Below are 20,832 nucleotides of genomic sequence, written 5' to 3'. Positions count from 1 at the left end.
AAGGCGCCTCCTTTGGTGTTGGCGGTCTTCTCTCGTGCGTGTGCGGTGTGCGCGTCTGTGTGTATACACACCCGTAACGCAGACGCTTGTGCGGAGCTGCGCATGCTTCAGTTTTTTCCAAGCATATTTAATATCTTTAAAATTTTAAATGAAAATGTAGCTGTCAATTTTAAACTAATTTGGATGGACAGCAATAAAATGCAAACCTCACTTCAAATTAGAATTTTCAGTGAGGATTTCTAATGGAAAGTAATTGCTGACAATAGGAAATGACAAATTACTAATTACTTAGTTCAATTAGACTTTTGTGCCTTTGGTCCTAAGTGGCAAGCATACAGCAAATCTTGCACTTTTATAACAATTAATGACACTAAAACTATTTAAAGTGCCAACAGATGTGAGTAAGAAGACATGAATTGAAACTTACTTAATTTACATACTATCCCTATTTTATATCAAGTAAATGGTGTTTAATTTTTATGCTACGATTAAATATTACTAGGACAGTGCAATTTTCACAGATCTTCATAGGGAAAAATATCACTGCTCAAAAGCTGGTCAGTGTTAATGCTTCCTTTTCTCTTATCACAGCAGTATTTCTCTTTAAAAGATTCTGAGAGTATGAATTTCTATCTACACTGTATTCGTGGCTATACATCAGTGTTAATTAAATGGCAGCATCCCTGCTTTTTGCTTTTCTTCTCTTTATTTCTCCTCTCTTCTGTTCATCTTTAGTTCCCTAATGATCTACTTGGAATCCGTATATTTTTGCTCTCCTTCTTTCCCCCAAGCCTCATTCAGGTGTGGTTTTGTGAGAGGGTTTAGTATAGAAGTTCAGTTCCATCACCTGTCTCTGTACTGTTGACTTCTGGCTGTAGCTTGCAGGGAACTTAATTTGGTATTCCTGGTACCATAATTTTTGATCATTTTAATTTTGCAAATATAGGATTTTCTTAATGTTTTCAGTTATAATCAGAAATTTTTTTCTCGATAGGTCAGCAGCTCAGTAGACCTATTGCAGATGCATGTGGAGTAAGAACGGCAGGCAAGCGATCCAATTACATTTGTAATGATCAATTTCCTTACAAGACTTTACATATATTTATTCTTTTCTCAGTGCATGCAAATCAGTATTTATTTGTGAATTGAAAACAAACATGCTGATCAGTACTGGGGCAAATTCACCTGGCATCCTGTGCCTATAGAGTGAGGGCAGGGATTTTAGGCAACTAAACTAGCCGTAAAAATACACAATGAATCATGGAACACTGCAACAAAAACTAATGATATCATGTATGGTGATTAACATAACAATAAAAAATTAAAAAAAACACATAAAAGGCTATTAGAGAAAAACAACAAAATGTATTACAACACTGGTGACATTAAGAACTTCAACATCATTGTATAACTAAGGGAAGAAGTGATTCAAGTGTAGAAGCCCAAACTGGCCATTCTAGTCCAGAGTTCTCCTTTGGGGATTTCTTTAGCTCATGAGATTCTCTGCATGTTGCTAAGAGCTCAGGCATCTGGGTCTTGATCGCCTTCCTCAGTGTTCTGGATAAGACTGCAAACCTCCTATTCCAATTAAATGTATATTCTTTTGTTTACCACTTACAGCTTATGATGGCATGTATTCTGTGTCGTGTTGTTATTAAGAGTTCATTGTAGTTGGGTGAACAGAAGATTTTTGGTCCAATTCTCCCATAAACAAGGGGAAAATGTAGCTATAGCTTGTTTCATCATACAGATGCAGGGGCAAGGCAAATTTGAGGGCCCTAAGACTCGAGAACAAACAGATGACAAATGCTTTTTCCAAGGGTTTGGCTTGATTTTTGTAGGTTTCTTTCTTTCTTTTTTTTTTTTCTCTCCGATATTCCTGTAATTAAGCTGTTGTTTGGAGGCAACACTATAAACAGGATCCAAATAACCAAGGGTGGTGTTTGGACAAACCTCTGTTGTTTCACCACAGCTGTAGTTTTCTTTTCTCACGAGCCCTGTGAACTTTAAGGGCTAGAAATATAACAGAGAGTATAGTAGATAATAAAGGAAAAAGGAAAAGCTTAGGCAGGGGGTAGGAGGCCTGGGCAGGGACAGAGGAAAGAAAGACTTTCACAAATCACAAGAAAAATGGCACTGGCATTGTGCCTAAAAAAAGATAACGTGGAAAAGAGGCGATTGCAGCGATGGACTTAGCAAGTATATTTAGAGCAAGAAGGAGAGGAAGAAAGAGGTGGCCTAATTAGAAGACAGGGAGAGAGAGGGAGAGGGAGAGGGGGCAAGGGCGCAAAGCAAGTGTCAGAAAGAAATAGGAAGTAATGAACCTAGAGAAATTAGCAAACATGGTCAAAGCTAAGGATCTATCTCTCCTCGCTCACGCCACAGTGCACCACGAGAATGGAATGTTTCGGGTGATTTAAACATCCCAGAAATGCATCATTTCTTGCCTAGTTTCCATCATCATTCTTGAGACACAAACAACACATAAACGTCACTTTGGTAATCTAGATTTCTTTTATGTAGTTACCTGAGGAATTGAAAGCTATGTGCTACCTATGTATGATGCATTATCAGTTATACGAGATTGCCATACATCTACTTCTATATACTTTATAAACTGGGGATGCATCATGTACATGGTTTATGCATATTCTGTGTTCAGTGAACATTTCGAGAATTCTTTCAAGCTCCAAGAATTTTGAACTCAGTAGTTTTTTAAATGGGGAAGCAAGCTGCATTTTTCAAAAGATTTTGAGAAAACTGTATGTTTTTTCTAAACTTGATATTATAATGAATTTATATACATAAGCTTACAAGAAGAAAGCTCTTTATTGAGTTGCATTTCCCATGTGAAGAGCTTGCTTAGATGGCCAGGCTTTCTATTTTGTTGTCAATCACATTTCAGTTTAGATGAATATGTGAGCTGGATTCTGCTCAGTTGTGTAATCTTTCCAGACAGACAGATAGAAATGTGAGATTTTTGCCAGTCATTTCCTTCTTTTGGTGCTTCCTTCCCTCCCTCCCATTCTCTTTCCCTTTTCTCTGGATATACAGGGCCTGTTTGGATGGATTGCCCACTGGATGGATTTGATATTATTCTAAATATGAATTATAATATGAATATGAATTGTAACTTCATGGGCTAGGTGGATAAGAATATGATTTCCTTGAAATAATCTTTGGTGGTGCTCTAGAATGTTTAGTAATTCATATCATTAAAGCAGATCTAGCTACGTAGGTATAGATATCTGTCCCCTTCAGGTTCAGGATCAGAAGTCTTTGAATTGTTTGGATAATGTCTTGGCAACTTCTGTAATATGCTCCAACTTGACTGGTCTCATGAAGCGTTGATTCCATTTAGGAAGCTGGCTGAGGGGTTATTACAACTAGTGAATATTTTAGTAGAAAGTTACCCTGTAGATAGAGGCCACTCTATGATGCACCTCCATCTCTGTCTTTATTTCTCTTTCAGAGGCTGAAGGCTAACGTGGCAAGGATTGAGATTCCTACCAAATGGTTAGGTAACTTACCATCTATCATTTTTGTTTCCTTGGGAACTATTCTCTGCCTTCTGGAGAGTTTCTGTTCCTAAAATGAGGAAAAAGCTGAGGGAGATCGTGTGTATGTCCTAGAGAGTGCACAATTTTTACTGATAGGGAGAATTATATATATATAGATAGACAGGGAGAATTATATATATATAAATATATATATATGTATTTTAGTCCACTGCTATATGTCCTTGCAAAATTACTGAGGCTAATTCACATTTTTCTATATGACTTTCCTCAAATAATTATTTATATACCCTGGGAGATTTCAATTTACTGAATGACAATATATACAGATTTCAGGTTTTTACTTTTACTGTCACTATCTTTATTTCTACTGTGAGATTAACAAAGAAAATCTATGATTAGTGTGTTGAGAATACGAGTAGGAAAATGTATGGATTTATCATAAGCATAGCAAAAAGAATTTGAAATCATAAGATGTACTTTGAAGAAATATTTTCTCGGTTTCTGCAGGTTCCTGGACTTCAAAAGTCATCCCTCAGAGAAGACTTATTGTGCTAGCAACTTATAGTCATGGCAAATTTTTGTGACTTTCTTGCTCATAGTGACTGATGTACAGAGAGTAACTGGACTTATTTATTAGTAAAAGAAATAAGACATCAAACTTTTGCATAAAAAGAGCAGAGAAGATTTTAGCCAAAAAACTAAATGTGCTTTTTGGAATTTGAATGATTTTAAATTATGTCAGATTCCTTTATTTATTTATTTATTTATTTATTTAAAGATTTTATTTATGTATTTGAGAGAGAGAGAACACATGAGGGGGAGGGGCAGAGGGAGAAGCAGACTCCCCGCTGAGCAGGGAGCCCAATGCGGGACGCCATACCGGGACTCCAGGATCATGACCTGAGCTGAAGGCAGTCGCTTAACCAACTGAGCCACCCAGGTGCCCCAGATTCCTTTAAAATCACGAGCAGAAGAGGTTTCCTGCCAGATGGGAATTCATATGTGATGGCACGATTCTGGAGGTGAGGGCCAGGGTAAGGCAGACTTGAAGGAAAAAATAGTGGGGCAACTGCAATTCAAGTACTAAATACTGTATTCTAAGAATTGAGTCTGGCTTTTTAGATATATAACAAATTATGAATAAATAATAAATTCAAGAAATATGAAGTACATGTTCTTTGCTTAACTTAGGAAAACAAAAGCCAATGGACTTTTCTGTCTTGAAGAAATTAAAAGATAATTAAAAATTATCCATCCACCAAATAGACTCTGGAAGTTAGACATGTCAGTTTGAAATATACTGAGCTCTAGGCTAAAATCAGGAGAAAATTCTACTTCTAAATCTGCCATGATTTGCCATGTGATCTTGGACAAGTCATTTAAACTTTCTGGGCTAGAACACTTGTTATAGAATGAAGATAACATCTGTCTCTTCCAGGTTTTGTTTTGTTTTTAGGATAAAGTGAAAAAAATATAATAACTATTTTGTGAAATATGATGTATGATAAAAGTATCAGTAGAAGGACGATTTTTGTGTGTTTGGTAGTCACTGAGGTATTTTGAAATAAAGTTGTTACTCTTGAAACATTAACACTGTAAGGATTAAATACACCTTTAAAAAAAATAAAATTCAGTATAAATGTAGATGGTTCTAAATTCTAAATACCTTGAAGTCATTAAAAAAGTTGCACAGAAATACAACTAATTAAATTTAAAAATTGGGGGGCGCCTGGGTGGCTCAGTCATTAAGCGTCTGCCTTCGGCTCAGGTCATGATCCCAGGGTCCTGGGATCGAGCCCCGCATCGGGCTCCCTGCTCAGCGGGAAGCGTGCTTCTCCCTCTCCCACTCCCCCTGCTCGTGTTCCCTCTCTCGCGGTCTCTCTCTGTCAAATAAATAAATAAAATCTTAAAAAAAAAAAATTTAAATTTGAAAAAAAGTGAGAGGGAGAGAAGAGGAAACGAGGATTAGGCAGCAAAGGAAAAATATCATGAGTAATAACATTTTAGGACTGCAAAATATTTTTGTGTTATTTAAAAGCTGAACTTATTAATATAAAAAGTGTATAAAAATAGATGAAGGCCTTTAAATTGAAAATATATTTTGACTATAAGATGCTTCAGATTACTTGAACACATGTGTTCACTGTAGACTTATATTTGACTTTGCATTTCATCTTTAAATTGTATTCAAATGGTACTAAATTAGATAGGACAACACAGTATGCTAAAACCTCAAAGACTGCTACAAATTATGCAAAAATGCAGAAAAATCAGCGAATGATTTTCTCTGATCAGAGAACGATTTTCTCAGGTTCTGAGGGCTTTTCTAGTCTAACTTCCAGTGTGATTGGACAATCTCTTGCACAAGGGCCCTGGAGCACCAACCATCCAGGCTCTGCCTAGACACAGCCAGTTATGGGAGGCTCGCTCTCCCCTGTGACCATGTTTTTGTCACAATATTTGAGATCCACTTTTCATAATCTGGGTAATTGGTATCTACCAATGACAAGTTTGCTTCATACTAAAGCTTTTGGAAAATTAGAACATTCTAGACTTTTTGGGAAGCAGTTACATTCAGGTATGTTTGAAAATCAGTTGTATTACATGGACATAGGGGTGTCAAATACAGTGAATCATGGACATGGATCTGAACGTCTAGTAGCTCAGAGGTTATAAAGAGCAAGATTCAAACAGGTGTAATAAGGTCAACAGTAGAAGTATGAACATACTACAGAGGCAGCATAGGAGATTTAATAGGTTCAAAGGAGGTGTTTAATAAGAGGAGAGGCTTCACTGAGCAATGGAAAACAGAAATGAATAGTGAGGAGGAAAGAAATGTAAAGTTGAAGAAAAACCCCATGCCTAGGTACTGAGGTCCAAATAATATAATATGGGGAAATTGCAAGACAGGGGCCAAATTAAATGCCCCCCCTCCTTTATTTTTATGATTGATTTTCTTAACAGCTTTATTGAGATATATTTGATATACAAAAACCCCCTGCATCATATTTAATGTTTACAATTTAATGAGTTCAGGCATATGCATACACCTATTCAAACATCGCCACAATCAAGATAAACAGCATCACCTGCAAAATTCCCTTGTGCCACTTGTTTGTTTTCACTTTTGTTTTTGTAGTAAGAACACTTAACGTGAGATCTACACTCGGATTTTTAAGCGCATATGGCAGTATTGTTAATATAGGCATTTTGTTGTCCGGCAGGTTTCTAGAACTTTTTCATCTTGTATAACTGGGACTTTCCACCATTCTATTGTCTGCTCCCATGGGTTTGACTATACTAGCTACCTGACAGCAGTGGAAACATGCGGTATTTGTCCATTTGTGACTGGCTTGTTTGACTTAGCACAGTGTGCTCCAGCTTCATTTATGCTTCTGCATGTAAACATAACTCATCTCTGGTTGTTGAATTCTGTCTCATTGAATGACTTCTTAATCCATTCTTCAAATAAATATTGGGTGTCACCCATGTTATAAGCACCGTTGTAAGTGCTAAGCAGAGAGGAATGAACAAAACTGGCACAAATCTCAGCTCTTATGAAACCGACATTCTAGTGGGGGATGGTAGGCAATGAACAGGACAAATAAATGAGATATATAGAATATTAATGGTTAAATGCTAAGGAAACCATGTAAAGGGAAGGGAGACAGGAAATCTGGGGGAAGAGGAAAGGTGTTATAAAATTAGATAGGGTGGTCAAATAAGTCTCAGCAAGAAAAGGAAACAGATAGTGAACCATTTGGGCATTTTGGGATTGATTATGTCACGTAGAAGAGATGGGAGATGTCTGGAGGGCAAAGTATTCCTGGTGTGTTCAAGGAACAAGAGGAAGACAGTGTGGTGAAGTGGAATTAGCAAGGAGGAGATTAGGATGAGATCAGAGAAAAAATGGTAACTTTCTATGTTACTGCAATAAATTTGAGCTCTTACTTTGGAAAGCTCCTGGAGGATTTTGAGGAGAGGAATGACATGGGTGACTTATTACAGGGTCATTTTGGCTGCTCTACTGAGAATAGACCAAAGCTGGCCATGGACAAAAGGAAGGAGGCCAGGTGGTTTTTTTTTTTTTTTTTTTATTGTTGTTTTGTTTTGTTTGAGGGAGGGGATGTTGCTACTACCGATATTGGTGGCTCAGACTAGGACGACAGCAAAGGAAGTGGTGAAAATCACTTCCCTTCTGGATAATTTTGAAAGTAGAACAGGCAGGATTAGCTGAAGGATTAGATGCAGACTAGGAGAGAAAGTCATGGGTGACTTTAGGACTTTGGGCCTGAGCAACTGAAAGAATGGTTGCCATTACCTAAATGGGGAAGAGGAGCAAGTTAAGGAGAAAATATTAGGAGTTAAAATTTTAGAAACCAAGTGAATATTCAAGGAAAAAATGCTAACCAGACAGTTGGACATGTAAGTCTGGAGTTCTGGGAAAAGATATGGGCCAGAAATACAACTTCGAGAGTCAATAGCAAATAGGAGATACTATTTAAAACCACCCAACTAGATGAATTATCAAGAGAATGAGTGTGGATAGAATTTAGAAGTGATCCAAGGATTGAGCCCAGGAAACTTCAGCATTTTGAGGTTGGAGAGGTGATGTGCAACCAGCGAAGGAAAGTGAGGAGTGGTCAGAGAATGGTGGAAAAAGTGGTGTGAATAGTTTCCTGAAAACCTAGTGGAGACTATGTCCAAAAAGGAGAGGGGATACAATTCTTTCAAATGCTGCTCACGGCTCAAGACCAACCATTAAACTGAGCAACCTAAAAGTCATTAGCGCTCTTGACAAGAGGGAAAGAGGGGGGTTAGTGGAGTGATGGGAAGGCAAAGTTTAATTAGAATGAGTTTGGGAGACACTAGAAGATCACTTGGGGACAGTGAATCTAAACAGTTATTTCCCCCCATGAGATCTGCTAGGAAAGAAAGGAGAGGAATGGGGATGGTAAATGAGATGAAAATGAGTCAATTTTTTTTTGAAGATGGAAAAAACTTATGTGGATGGGAATGGGCTGATAGAAAAAGAAAAAAATAGTTCCCTAGGAGAGAGATGGGGAAATTGCCAGAGCAACATTTTTAGGTAGGCATGAGGGGATAGACTCAAATGGACAAGGAAGTAGAGGGGTTGGTCATGTTAGGAGACAATTTTCATGTGTTTCTCACATTTCTGTGTGCCTTGTTAGCAAAGGCACTTACTACGTCTTTGTTCTGGACTATCTTTTCAAGGATGCTTGTTTGGCCAATAGCCTTGGAAATTAGAGATAGAATCTATCTCCCTCTAGAGAGAAGATGGGTTTGCTTCTGTCCAGTACAATGAAGATAATGTCTCATCCCATTATAAAATATTTGGGTTTCCTAAACTCAGATTTCCTCTTCTGTAATGCAACCCACTGCATGGGCAGATGTCACTTGGTCCTCATAACATTGCTTGTGGGAATTGAGGAACAGTATTAGTTTGAGTTTTCAGGGAAACAGAACCAAAGAGATTTTGTATATAGATATGTAGAGATTTACTATAAGAAATCGGCTCATGTGGTTGTGTTCAATATCGCTCGGCATCAGGGAAATCCAAATCAAAACCTCAATGAGATACCACCTCACACCAGTCAGAATGGCTAAAATTAACAAGTCAGGAAATGACAGATGTTGGCGGGGATGCGGAGAAAGGGGAACCCTCCTACACTGTTGGTGGGAATGCAAGCTGGTGCAGCCACTCTGGAAAACAGTATGGAGGTTCCTCAAAAAGTTGAAAATAGAGCTACCATATGATCCAGCAATTGCACTACTGGGTATTTACCCCAAAGATACAAAAGTAGGGACCCGAAAGGCTACATGCACCCCGATGTTTATAGCAGCAATGTCCACAATAGCCAAACTGTGGAAAGAGCCAAGATGTCCATCAACAGATGAATGGATAAAGAAGAGGTGGTATATATATACAATGGAATATTATGCAGCCATCAAAAGGAATAAGATCTTGCCATTTGCAACGACGTGGATGGAACTGGAGGGTATTATGCTGAGCGAAATAAGTCAAACAGAGAAAGACATGTATCATATGACCTCACTGATATGAGGAATTCTTAATCTCAGGAAACAAACTGAGGGTTGCTGGAGTGGGGGGTGGGGTGGGAGGGATGGGGTGACTGGGTGATGGACACTGGGAGGGTATGTGTTCTGGTAAGCGCTGTGAATTGTGCAAGACTGTTGAATCTCAGATCTGTACCTCTGAAACAAATAATGCAATATATGTTAAGAAAGAAAAAAAGAAGAAGAAGAATGTAGCAGGAGGGGAAGAATGAAGGGGGGGGAAGTCGGAGGGGGAGAAGAACCATGAGAGACGATGGACTCTGAAAAACAAACTGAGGGTTCTAGAGGGGAGGGGGGTGGGAGGATGGGTTAGCCTGGTGATGGGTATTGAGGAGGGCACGTTCTGCATGGAGCACTGGGTGTTATGCACAAACAATGAATCATGGAACACTATATCTAAAACTAATCATGTAATGTATGGGGATTAACATAACAATAAAAAAATTAAAAAAAAAAAAAAAGAAATCGGCTCATGTGGTTGATGGAGGTTGAGAAGTTCAAGATCTGCAATTAGCAAGCCAGAGACACAGGAGAATTACGTATAGTTCTAGTCTGAGTCTGAAGACCTGAAGACCAGAAGAGCTGATGGTGTAGGTTCCAGTCCAAGCCTGAGTCTGAAGGTGGAAGACCAATGTCCACCCTCAAAGTTAGGCAGACAGAGAAAATTCTTTCTTACTCAGCATTTTTATTCTATTCAGGTGTTCAATGGATTGGATAAAGCCCACCCACTTTGGGGAGGGCATTCTTCCCCCACCGCCCCGGGGTGGGGGAGGACATTCTGCTTTAGTCAGTTTATGGATTCAAAAGTTAATCTCATAGAGGAATGCTCTCACAGACTCACCCAGAAATAATACATAACCAAATATCTGGTGTCAGTTCAGGCTGCTATAACAGAATACCATAAACTGGTTTAAACCACAAATATTAATTTCTGACAGTTCTGGAGGCTGGAAGTCTGAGATTAGTGTGCAAGGATAGTCAAATTCTTGGAGAACCCTCTTCCTGGTTTTGTCTGCACATGGTCTTCCTTGGTAGGTACCTAGAGAGGTGTGTGTGGTATGTGGGGAGGTCCTGTATCTCCTTGTCTTTATATAAGTGCATTAATTCTATCATGAGGACCTCCCCACTAATGATCTAATCTAACCCTGATTACCTCCCAAAGGTCCCACATCTAAATACCATTACAGTGGGAGTTAGGGTTTCCACATATGCATTTTGGGGGGAAACAAACATCCATCCATAGCACCTGGACACCCCATGGCCCAGCCAGGTTGATACATGAAATCACATCACAGGAACCATTGCAGAAAAATGACCATACTCTTACTACTGTGATTTCTATGAGTAATAAACAATTCTTTGTGTCCAACCCAGGACTCTCATAACTTTTGGTATCACCCATGAAACTGAGGCAAACTAACTTTTCGAGTTGCAAGTAGAGTATTATCTCACACCTTTCATAAATCTTGAGAGGCTACAGCTAGGAACTTGGGCCATTCTCCAGGTTAACAGAAGGGTAGATAGGGTTGATGGGCTTGGATACATATAGGTGGCTGGGATGGCTCAATGAAATTGAAAGCAAAGTCATAGTGAGGATGGAAGAGAAAGCATTGATGTTTGAAAAGAGAAAACATTGTAAAATAGTTGTTGAGGAGAGTGGAGAATGGGAACAGACAAGGGAAATATAATCCTGGGTGGTATTAAGGGCTACTTGCTCATGAATTTAAAGTGAGACTAGATAGCATGGCTGTGACTAGTTTAGCTACTGTCATGTTTCAATTCAGGCATAGGTTTAGTTGTAGAGGGTGGAAGCTGAGTCAAGAAAGCCAGGGGGAGGCAAGAGAGCTAAGAGCTTATGCAAGAAAATGATTGTAAGGACTTAAGTCATGGAATTTAAACTGGCTAAGGAAAGTAGTGAGGGCACCAGGGGGGTGCGGGGGCAGTGGAAGGTGGTAGGATCGAGGGAGTATAGATCTCATTCTCAGAGCAATCAAAAGACTTTGGACTTGTGGTACTAGAGAAAGTGAGCTGAAAGATTATTCTGGTTATCATATTAGCTTTCCTCCCAGCATGTGTCATCTAAATTCTACTATTTTATTCACATCTTGATTCTTTCTAAGTACTTTGCTCAAGTCAAGATAGTATTTAGTCCATACTCTTAATGTCAGAGTGACATTATTAAAAAGACATATCAAGTCAGTTGTGCTAGTTATTTCTACAAAAGTCATCCTTGGTTCCTAATGATCACTACATGCTTTTCATTATATTTACATTTCTTTTCAAATGCTGACAAAATATCTCTTTTAGAATGTTCCTGATTATTGATATTAGCCTCACAGATCTATTATGTATAGAATTTATATCCTCCAGATCGATGGCTTCCAAATGTTTTTGATAGTGCACCCCTTGCAGTAAAATATTTTTATGACTCTGAATCCAAATAAATGTTTAATTGGGCATAAATTATGTTCTTATATTAAAATATAAATGTAATCAAATACAAATATAACTATATTATAAAACTTGGCCAATTGTAGGGATTGAAAAAGAATGAAGTGAATGCAACTTTATTTATTTACTTCCTTTTTCTTTTAGTGTGAAAATTTTTTCTCATTTAACTTTAATAATTATATTATAGCCAACCTTAATACTATTAATTATAATAGTTTAGTGATGGTAACCTGATTGTATTAGATCTGATGAGATTATCATTGATTTTTTAACTCATAAATGGCTGATAAGAAATTTGCCCAAGGGGGAAGAGAAAACTTAGCATTGCCATTTTCTAATTGTTCAGTTGTGTTAGTAGAATTGCCTTTGATCTGTGGCTCCTTTGCAACAGTCTTTCTGAATTTCTTGTTCATTTTGTGGGGTGAAGTTTCACTTCATTTTGTGAGGGTGAATTTCATTAAAACTGATCAATGTAATCTGTGAATCTGCTTAACTATTGCAATTAAACTGCAATAGTTCAACTATGAGCAAAGGCCACCTGTCTTATTGACCTCCCACTGTTCCATCAGGATGTCTTGATAAACCATACGGCACATTTGATGGTCTCACATTTGAGCTTAGTGAGGATGGCCTTGCCAATCTGTATGTTAAACAAGAGTACAGCTTCATATCTTTCTTACTTCTAGGCTAAAAAAATATAAAGAAAAATTCCAATATTTTATTTTCACCTTAGTGAATTGTTTTAATTTTTCCATTCTGAAGAGACTACTGTCTTTGTCAGATCCATGAGAGAATAGACTGTTTCTTTTTTACTGTTCTATTTGCCACAGCTATCATAAAAACCAGTATGTATATGTGGATTCATGAATGAATAAATCCATAAACTCCCCCTGATTAAAAAATTAAGAACCTCCTTGTTTCTAAAATTTTGATACATCTTTGTATTTTATGATTTTTTATATATTTCTCACATTAAAGTCACATTTGCTTGTCATCTTCCTGAGATAGATTACGGTTAATCTCATCCTATATAGCACTTACTTTGAAAATTTATGGTCAAACCCATTTTTAAATGTTCTCCTCTTATGTGTGATGGCTGGCCACCCTTGTGCTGTTTTTTCTTTTCCCCATATGATTCTAACATTTTTCTTTTAATGTTTTTAAAGCAATATATATATACAGCATATATATGAAATAACTTAACATAATATGTGCTAAAAATCAAGTTCCGTAGCTATAAGTCCATGTCAGTTTGCTCATATTGACTTTCAGAAGCAAGGTTAGGTACATGGTTTTGTTTTTGTTTTTGTTTTTACTGATTTGCCTAATTCTGACCCCACTCTGAAACTCTAGAACTATCTAAAAAGTGGACAGCCATGAGCTGACATCCTCCTGGCACTACTTTTTCATCATAGGAAAGAATTTAGTTGACATAAAGAACATATGATGAATACTTATTCAGTAAATGGTATATGGATATTGAAATTCCTCATGTTCCTGAAACTTCATTTCTTCGTGTGTGTCCCTCACTTCATTCATATTTGTGAAAGAGGTGAGGATTCTGTGTGTAACTTCCTTACTCCCTTTACTGTGGTTTTTATCCCCCGCCCTTAATACCTGCATACAACTTTGAAGTCTTTTTTTAACTGAATGTATTTGTTGTCTTAGATTAACTTTGAAGTCTGTCCTTCAATTATTAAAGTTTTAGTAGAGAAGGAAGGAAATAAAACTGAGGATGTTTTTAGGTGATTCCAACTTTTCCTCTTTCCTCATGCTATTGTGTTTTTCTTCCTTCTTCTTCTGTTAAAGGAATGACTTGTTACCACCATCATGCTTCCTTCACAATCACCCTACAGACTCTTTCAAAATTATTTTCTGTTATATAATGTCTCTGTGTTCCCTGCTGATGACAACCAGAGGCTTGTCTGTCAGCATATAAAGGGCAAATGTAGCAGTCTCTTTCCCTAATACTTTTACTATGTTTAAAGAAAAAATAAATTTCCCTTTAGTTTGTCAGAAACTCTTTTATTCTGACAAAAATACAACTTAGATTTCAAAGGAATTTCTAATTCAGCACCTCTAGTCATCTCAAATTTCTTCTTTCATACAGTGGTTCAGTGATGGCAGGAGAACTTGGAGGCAGGCTTTTTGGATGGATCCATTTGAGAATTCCTGCCATTTATGTCCATATGTGGTCATTCAAGTCTCAGGAAGGTACTTTAGTTTAAAATGTACTTAAACTACTTCTCTACTCCCAACCAAGTACACTTGTTTAACAAATTGTACATCTTTTCACGGAGATTAAAATAAAAAGGGGGGGGAAATGAGGATGAATTTTTAAAACTTGTGTTTTCATTTTAATTTATTGAGGTGTTAGGATTGCCAAATCCATATCCAAAAGGAATTAATTTGTAATAATAACAGAAGGTTAGTCTGGACTATTACTTTTAAAAATAAAATTTAGTGTTTAGTTTTTGATTATAGTAGTAATGCATGTTGATTGTATTTGGGAAATATAGAAGAGGAAAATCTCCACTTATCACTAGCTATAGTCCTGATAGAATTTTTCTATGTTTTTAAAAAGTTTATATAGCATGAGAAAGTTGAGTTTAATTTTTGACACCTTTTCTTGTTTTTTTTTTTTTAAAGATTTTATTTATTTATTTAGAGAAGGAGCAGGAGCTGGGGAGGGGGGCAGCGCAGAGAGGAAGAGGCAGAGGGAGAAGCAGACTTTCTGCTGAGCAGGGCGACAGGACATGGAGCTCAATCCCAAGATCCCAGGACCCCAGGATCCCGGCATCATGACCTGAGCTGAAGGCAGAAGCTTAACCAACTGAGCCACCCAGGCATCCCAACACCTTTTCTCACTTCTTTAGAGGTTACTGGTTTATTTAGGTTTGTGTTCTTAGATAGATTTTAGTAGTTTTTAAAATCTTCTTAGGAACTCATCCTTTTTATTGAAAATGTCATATTTTTATTTATTGCTATAACTGTAGTTAATTTATTTTATTTTTAAAAATTTTATTATATTATGTTAATCACCATACATTACATCATTAGTTTTTGATGTAGTGTTCCATGATTCATTGTTTGCATATAACACCCAGTGCTCCATTCAGTACGTGCCCTCTTTAATACCCATCACCAGGTTAACCCATCCCCCTACCCCCCACCCCTCTAGAACCCTCAGTTTGTGTCTCAGAGTCCATAGTCTCTCATGGTTCGTCTCCCCCTCCGATTTCCCCCCCTTCATTTTTCCCTTCCTGCTATCTTCTTTTTTTTTTTTTTAAACATATAATGTATTACTTGTTTCAGAGGTACAGGTCTGTGATTCAACAGTCTTACACAATTCACAGCGCTCACCGTGAGCACATAGCCTCCCCAATGTCTATCATTGATTTTTGCTTGGAATATTTTTCTTTTATTTGCATATTATTTGCGTATGCAAGATATACAATGTCAAGTTTTCTTTTTTCAAATGTATCAGTTTCTGCTTTATTATATGACCTTTTTTTTATTGTTAAATTAAGGTTATTTTGTTCCTCAACCTCCCACCCCAAGCTATTGAATTAAATGCTAAGTTCATTGAGTTTTATTCTTCCTTATTAAATAATGAGAGCATCTTAGGGTCATTAATTCTCTCTAACCACAGATTTGACTGCTTCCTCTAAGTTTTGTAATGTAGCATTTCTCATGTTGTTATTTCGTGTATAGTCTGTAATAGCAGTGGTGTTTTCTTCTGTCTGGACCAGATTTCTGTAAGGATCCTAGTGTGGGCAGCACTTCCTAATCACCAAGGTGCTACTCTCTTAAGAAGCTATCATACCACTGAGTGAAGTAGTCAGAACTACAGTGCCATCTCCCTCTAAGGAGGGCCATCTTCCTCAATGACTGTGCTTCCCACAATTCTTCACAGCATAGGAAACACAGACCATGATAATATAATAATACAGCTCAATGGGGTAAACAGCTGAGGCTGCTTCTAGTCGTAATGTCTAGTTTAGGAGGTTTAGGGCCCAGGCCCTGCTCAGCTGCCCTCAGAGCAGCTAAGAGACCAGGATTCCTGGTATAGCTGAAACCTCTTTTTGGTACATCAGTCGGGAATTTCTACTCTGAGAGACTGTCAAGACCACTTTCATCATGCTTTCTGTAATCCTTTACCTCAGACAATGTCAGAAGTCCAAGCCTCCACACCTCTTATCCACTTTTCTTTTAATTATTGCACTTTAATTTACATACAGTAAAATTCTTCCATTTTAGTGTACAGTTTCATGAGATTTGACAAACACCTACATTCATGTAGCAGTGCCCCCATTGCAATCAAGATTTGGGACAATTTTATCACTCCAAGAAATTCCCTTGTACCTTTGTCATCTGTCCTCCCTCACTCCAGACCCTAAGCAACTACTGGCCTGTGTCTGTACCCTGTAATTCTGCCTTTCCGGAATATCATATACATGGAATCAGACATTGTGCATTCTTTTGCATCTGGCGTCTTCCACTTAGCATAATGCATTTGAGATACATTCATGTTGCTACATATATCAATCAATACTTTTTCCCTTTCTCCTTATGGCTGGGTAGTGTTCCATTATATGGATATATCTCATGCAATGGCCAGCTGAAGGACCATGAGTTGTTTCTGAGCTTTAGTAATTAGGAATAAGGCTGCTGTAAAGATTTGTGTACAGCTTTTTGAGTGAACATAGTTTTCATTTCTCTTTGATAAATGCACAGAAAAGAGTGCTGCTACCTAATTAACAATGATTCATATATAGCCATGAATATTGTATGAACACAAATTCATTCTTAAATGGACTTTCACTATAGCACAGAAACCCTACTATGATGTTCTAGAAGTTTACCTTCCAACTCTTTAAGCCTCTCAATTTCCCTGGACTAAATTTCCAATGAAGTCCTTACTTCATTTCTCATTGAAAAAATAGAAACCAACAGATGCCAAATCCATCATATTGCCACCACAATCTAAAGCTCTGTTTACCACTGAGCCCGTTTCCTCCTATTTGTCTCCTGTTAAAAAGGAAGCAGTTCCCTCTATCTTCACAAAAGGGTTTATTACAAGGCTGTTTTTATTTCTCTAACAGATATTTACAACCCCCTCCCCCCGCCTTAAATTTGGTTTTCACTCCTGCTACCCAATTGAAACTACTTTTGGCAAAGCCACCAATGTCCTTCATGCTGCTAAATTCAACACATTGTTATTCTGTCCTCATCTAACTCTAGTCTCTTGTGAATTTGTCATTGATTGCCACTTTCTCTTGTTTTATTTTAAAGTCATTTGTTGCTAAAGCTGAAATATTTAATAGAGTCAAATTTAATTATTTCAAGGCATGCGGAGCAGTCCTAGAGTATAACGCAGGGTTTTCCATTTGTCTTCTCCCCCAAACTTCAATTTTTAAAACTTTCAAACCTATAGGAAAGTTTCAAGAATAGTGAAAAGAACACTCACATACCCTTCACTCTGATTATTCAGTTGTTAACAATTTGCCAAATTTGATTGCTCTCTCTCTAAATGTGTCTCTATAGAGGTCAATATCATTCTATATTTCTATATATTCTGAAACCACATACTTTGTCTGTATTATATCTTAGAATATTAATAATTTAAGCTTGTATGTTTAGGGCTAGGATCAATTTCAGGTTAACTTTGTGTGAGTTGTGAAGTAAGGGTTGAAGTAAGGTTGTTTTTCCTAAGATTTTTTTAATAGACTTTTTTTTTTTAAAGAGCAGTTTTAGGTTCACAGCAAAATGGAGAGGAAGGTATGAGATTCCATGTATATATATATATATATGTATATATATTTATACCATCCCCTTATATATGCATTGTCTGCCCTATTATCAATATCTCCCACCAGAGTGGTACAATTCTTATAACTGATAAATCTACACTGATACATCATTATCACCCAAAGACTATTGTTTACATTAGAGTTTAATCTTGGTATTGTTATTTTATGGATTTGGGCAAATGTATAATGACATATATCAACCATTATGGTATCGTACAGAGGGTTTCAGTGCCCTAAAAATCCTCTGTGATCTGCCTATTCATCCTTCCCTTTCCTACCCCCTGAGAATCACTAATTGTTTTACTGTCTCCATAGTTTAACTTTTTCCAGAATGTCATATATTTGGAATCATATAAGATGTGGCCTTTTCAGATTGGCTTCTTTCACTTAGAAATGTACATTTAAGTTTCCTCCATGTCTGTTTATAGCTTGATAGCTCATTTCTTTTTAGCACTGAATAATATTCCATTGTCTAAATACACCAGAATTTATTTATCGAGTCACTTACTGAAAGACATCTTGGTTGCTTCCAAGATTTGGCAATTATGAATAAAGCTGTTATAAACATCCATGTGCAGATTTCTGTGTGGACATACATTTTCTATTCCTTTGAGGAAATACTAAGGAGTGTGATTGCTGGTTTGTATGGTGAGAGTATGTTTAGTTTTGTAAGAAATTACCAAACTGTTTTCCATAGTAGCTATACGATTTTGCATTCCAACCAGTAATGAATGAGAATTCTTGTTGATTCACATGCTTGATAGCATTTGGTAATGTCAATGTTCTGGATTTTGGCCATTCTAATTGTGAGTAGTGTTTGTTTTAATTTGCATTTCCCTATTGGTGACATATGAAGTGGAGCATCTTTTCATATGCTCATTTGCCATTTGTATATATTCTTTGGTGAGGTGTCTGTTAAGGTCCTTTGGTCCATTTTTAAATTTGGTCATTTGTTTTTATTTATTGTTCTTATTCTTATTTTAAGAGTTCTTGGTATATTTTGGATAATAGTCCTTTATCTGACATGTCTTTCGCATATATTTTCTCCCAGTCTGTGGCTTGTCTTTTCAAGGTCTCTTGATATTGTCTTTCCCAGAGCAGAAAATTTTAATTTAATAAAATCCAGTTTATCAAGTTTTTCTTTCATGGACTCTGCCTTTGATGTCCTATCTAAAAGTGATAGCCAATCCCAAGGTCACTTAGATTTTCTCTTATGTTTTTTTCCTAAGAGTTTTACAGTTTAATGTTTTACATTTATGTCTGTGATCCATTTTGAATTAATATTTCTGAGGGGTGTAAAACCTATGTCTAGATTCATTTTTTTTTTTTTTTTTTGCATGTGGATGTTCTATTGTTTCAGCACCATTTGTTGAAAAGACTATCTTTTCTTTATTGTGTTGCTTATGCCCTTTAGTCAAAGATCAGTTAGCTACATTTATGTGTATTTATTTATGGGCTCTTCATTCTGTTCCACTGATCTATTTGTTTATTCTCTCACCAGTATCATACTGTCTTGATTACTGTGGCTTCATGGTACATTTTGACATTGGGTGGTGTCAGTCCTCCAAATTTGTTCTTCTCCTTTAATATTATGTCGGCTATTCTGGGTTATTTGTCTCTCCATATAAACTTTCAAATCAAATTGTTGATAACCAAAAAAAATAACTTGCTGGGTTTTAGATTAGGATTGCATTGAATATGTAGATCTATTTGGAAAGAACTTCTTGATAGTATTGTCTTCCTATCCATGAATATATAATATCTCCTCATTTATTAGTTATTCTATGATTTCATTCATCAGTGTTTTGCAATTGGGCATTGGTGGTACCTATATAGGAAAGCAACTGACTTTTTGTATATTAATCTTGTGTTCTGCACCCTTGCTATAATCACATATTAGTCCCAGAATTTTTCTTTGTTGATTCCTTTGGATTTTCTACATAGATGATCACATCATCTGTGAACAAAAAATTTTATCCTTTCCTTCCTAATTAGCATACCTTTCATTTCCTCATCTTGTCTTATTGCATTATCTAGGACTTCCAGTATAATGTTGTAAAGCAGTGCTGAGAGGGGACATCTTTGCCTTGTTCTGGAACTTAGTAGGAAAGTTTTAAATTTTCTCACCATTAAGTATGATGTTAGCTATAGGAGACATAGCTACTAAATATAATGTGATGCCCTGGGCTAGATCCTATAACACAAAATAATGTATTAAGGAAAACTGAGAAATTTAAATAAAGTATAAACACTATTTAATAATAAAGTCTCAGTATCATTTCATTAATTACAACAAATATACCATGCTAATGTCAGATGTTAATAATAGAGGATACTGAGTATGAAATATACAGGAACTCTCTATACTGTCTTCTCTATAATTTTGTAAATCCAAAACCACTTTAAAATAAAAAGTTTATGTCAAAAAAGAGCAAGATTTGAGAATTTAGAACACGCAAATTGAAGTTCATGTAAACTATAAATCTATATTAACCAACACAGTCTAGTATTGGCATTAAGATAGACACATAAAGCAATGAAACAAAATAGAGTATCCAGAAATATACTCAGAACAATATGGTCAATTTATTTTCAACAAAGGTGATAGGCAGGAAAAAAATATATATATTTTTAAAGATTTATTTATTTATTTATTTGACACAGAGAGAGAGAGCAAGAGATAGCGCAAGCACAAGCAGGGGGAATGGCAATCAGGGGAAAAGCAGGCTCCCCACTGAGCAGGGAGCCTGATGCAGGGTTTGATCCCAGGACCCTGAGATCATGACCTGAGCTGAAGGCAGACACTTAACCGACTGAGTCATCCAGGTGCCCCGAAAAAAATAATTTTTTAACCAACCGTGATGGAAAATTGAATATCCAAATATACAAAAATGAACTTTGAAAACATGGGTCAGAGGAGAAATATCAAGACAAATTTAAAAGTATTT

At 36.7% G+C, this 20,832-nt stretch overlaps 1 long non-coding RNA gene across 1 annotated transcript in view; it reads left to right on the top strand.

Moving 5' to 3' along the window:
- LOC118522266 (uncharacterized) overlaps positions 1-20,832 on the top strand; it is a 436,304-nt gene that overhangs the window by 24,502 nt on the left and 390,970 nt on the right. The window lies entirely within an intron of this gene.

This window comes from Halichoerus grypus, chromosome 4, assembly GCF_964656455.1.
Source record: "Halichoerus grypus chromosome 4, mHalGry1.hap1.1, whole genome shotgun sequence".
NCBI lineage: Eukaryota > Metazoa > Chordata > Mammalia > Carnivora > Phocidae > Halichoerus > Halichoerus grypus.
The sequence above is the reverse complement of the archived record's forward strand: the minus strand, read 5'-3'. Positions and strand labels throughout refer to the sequence as shown.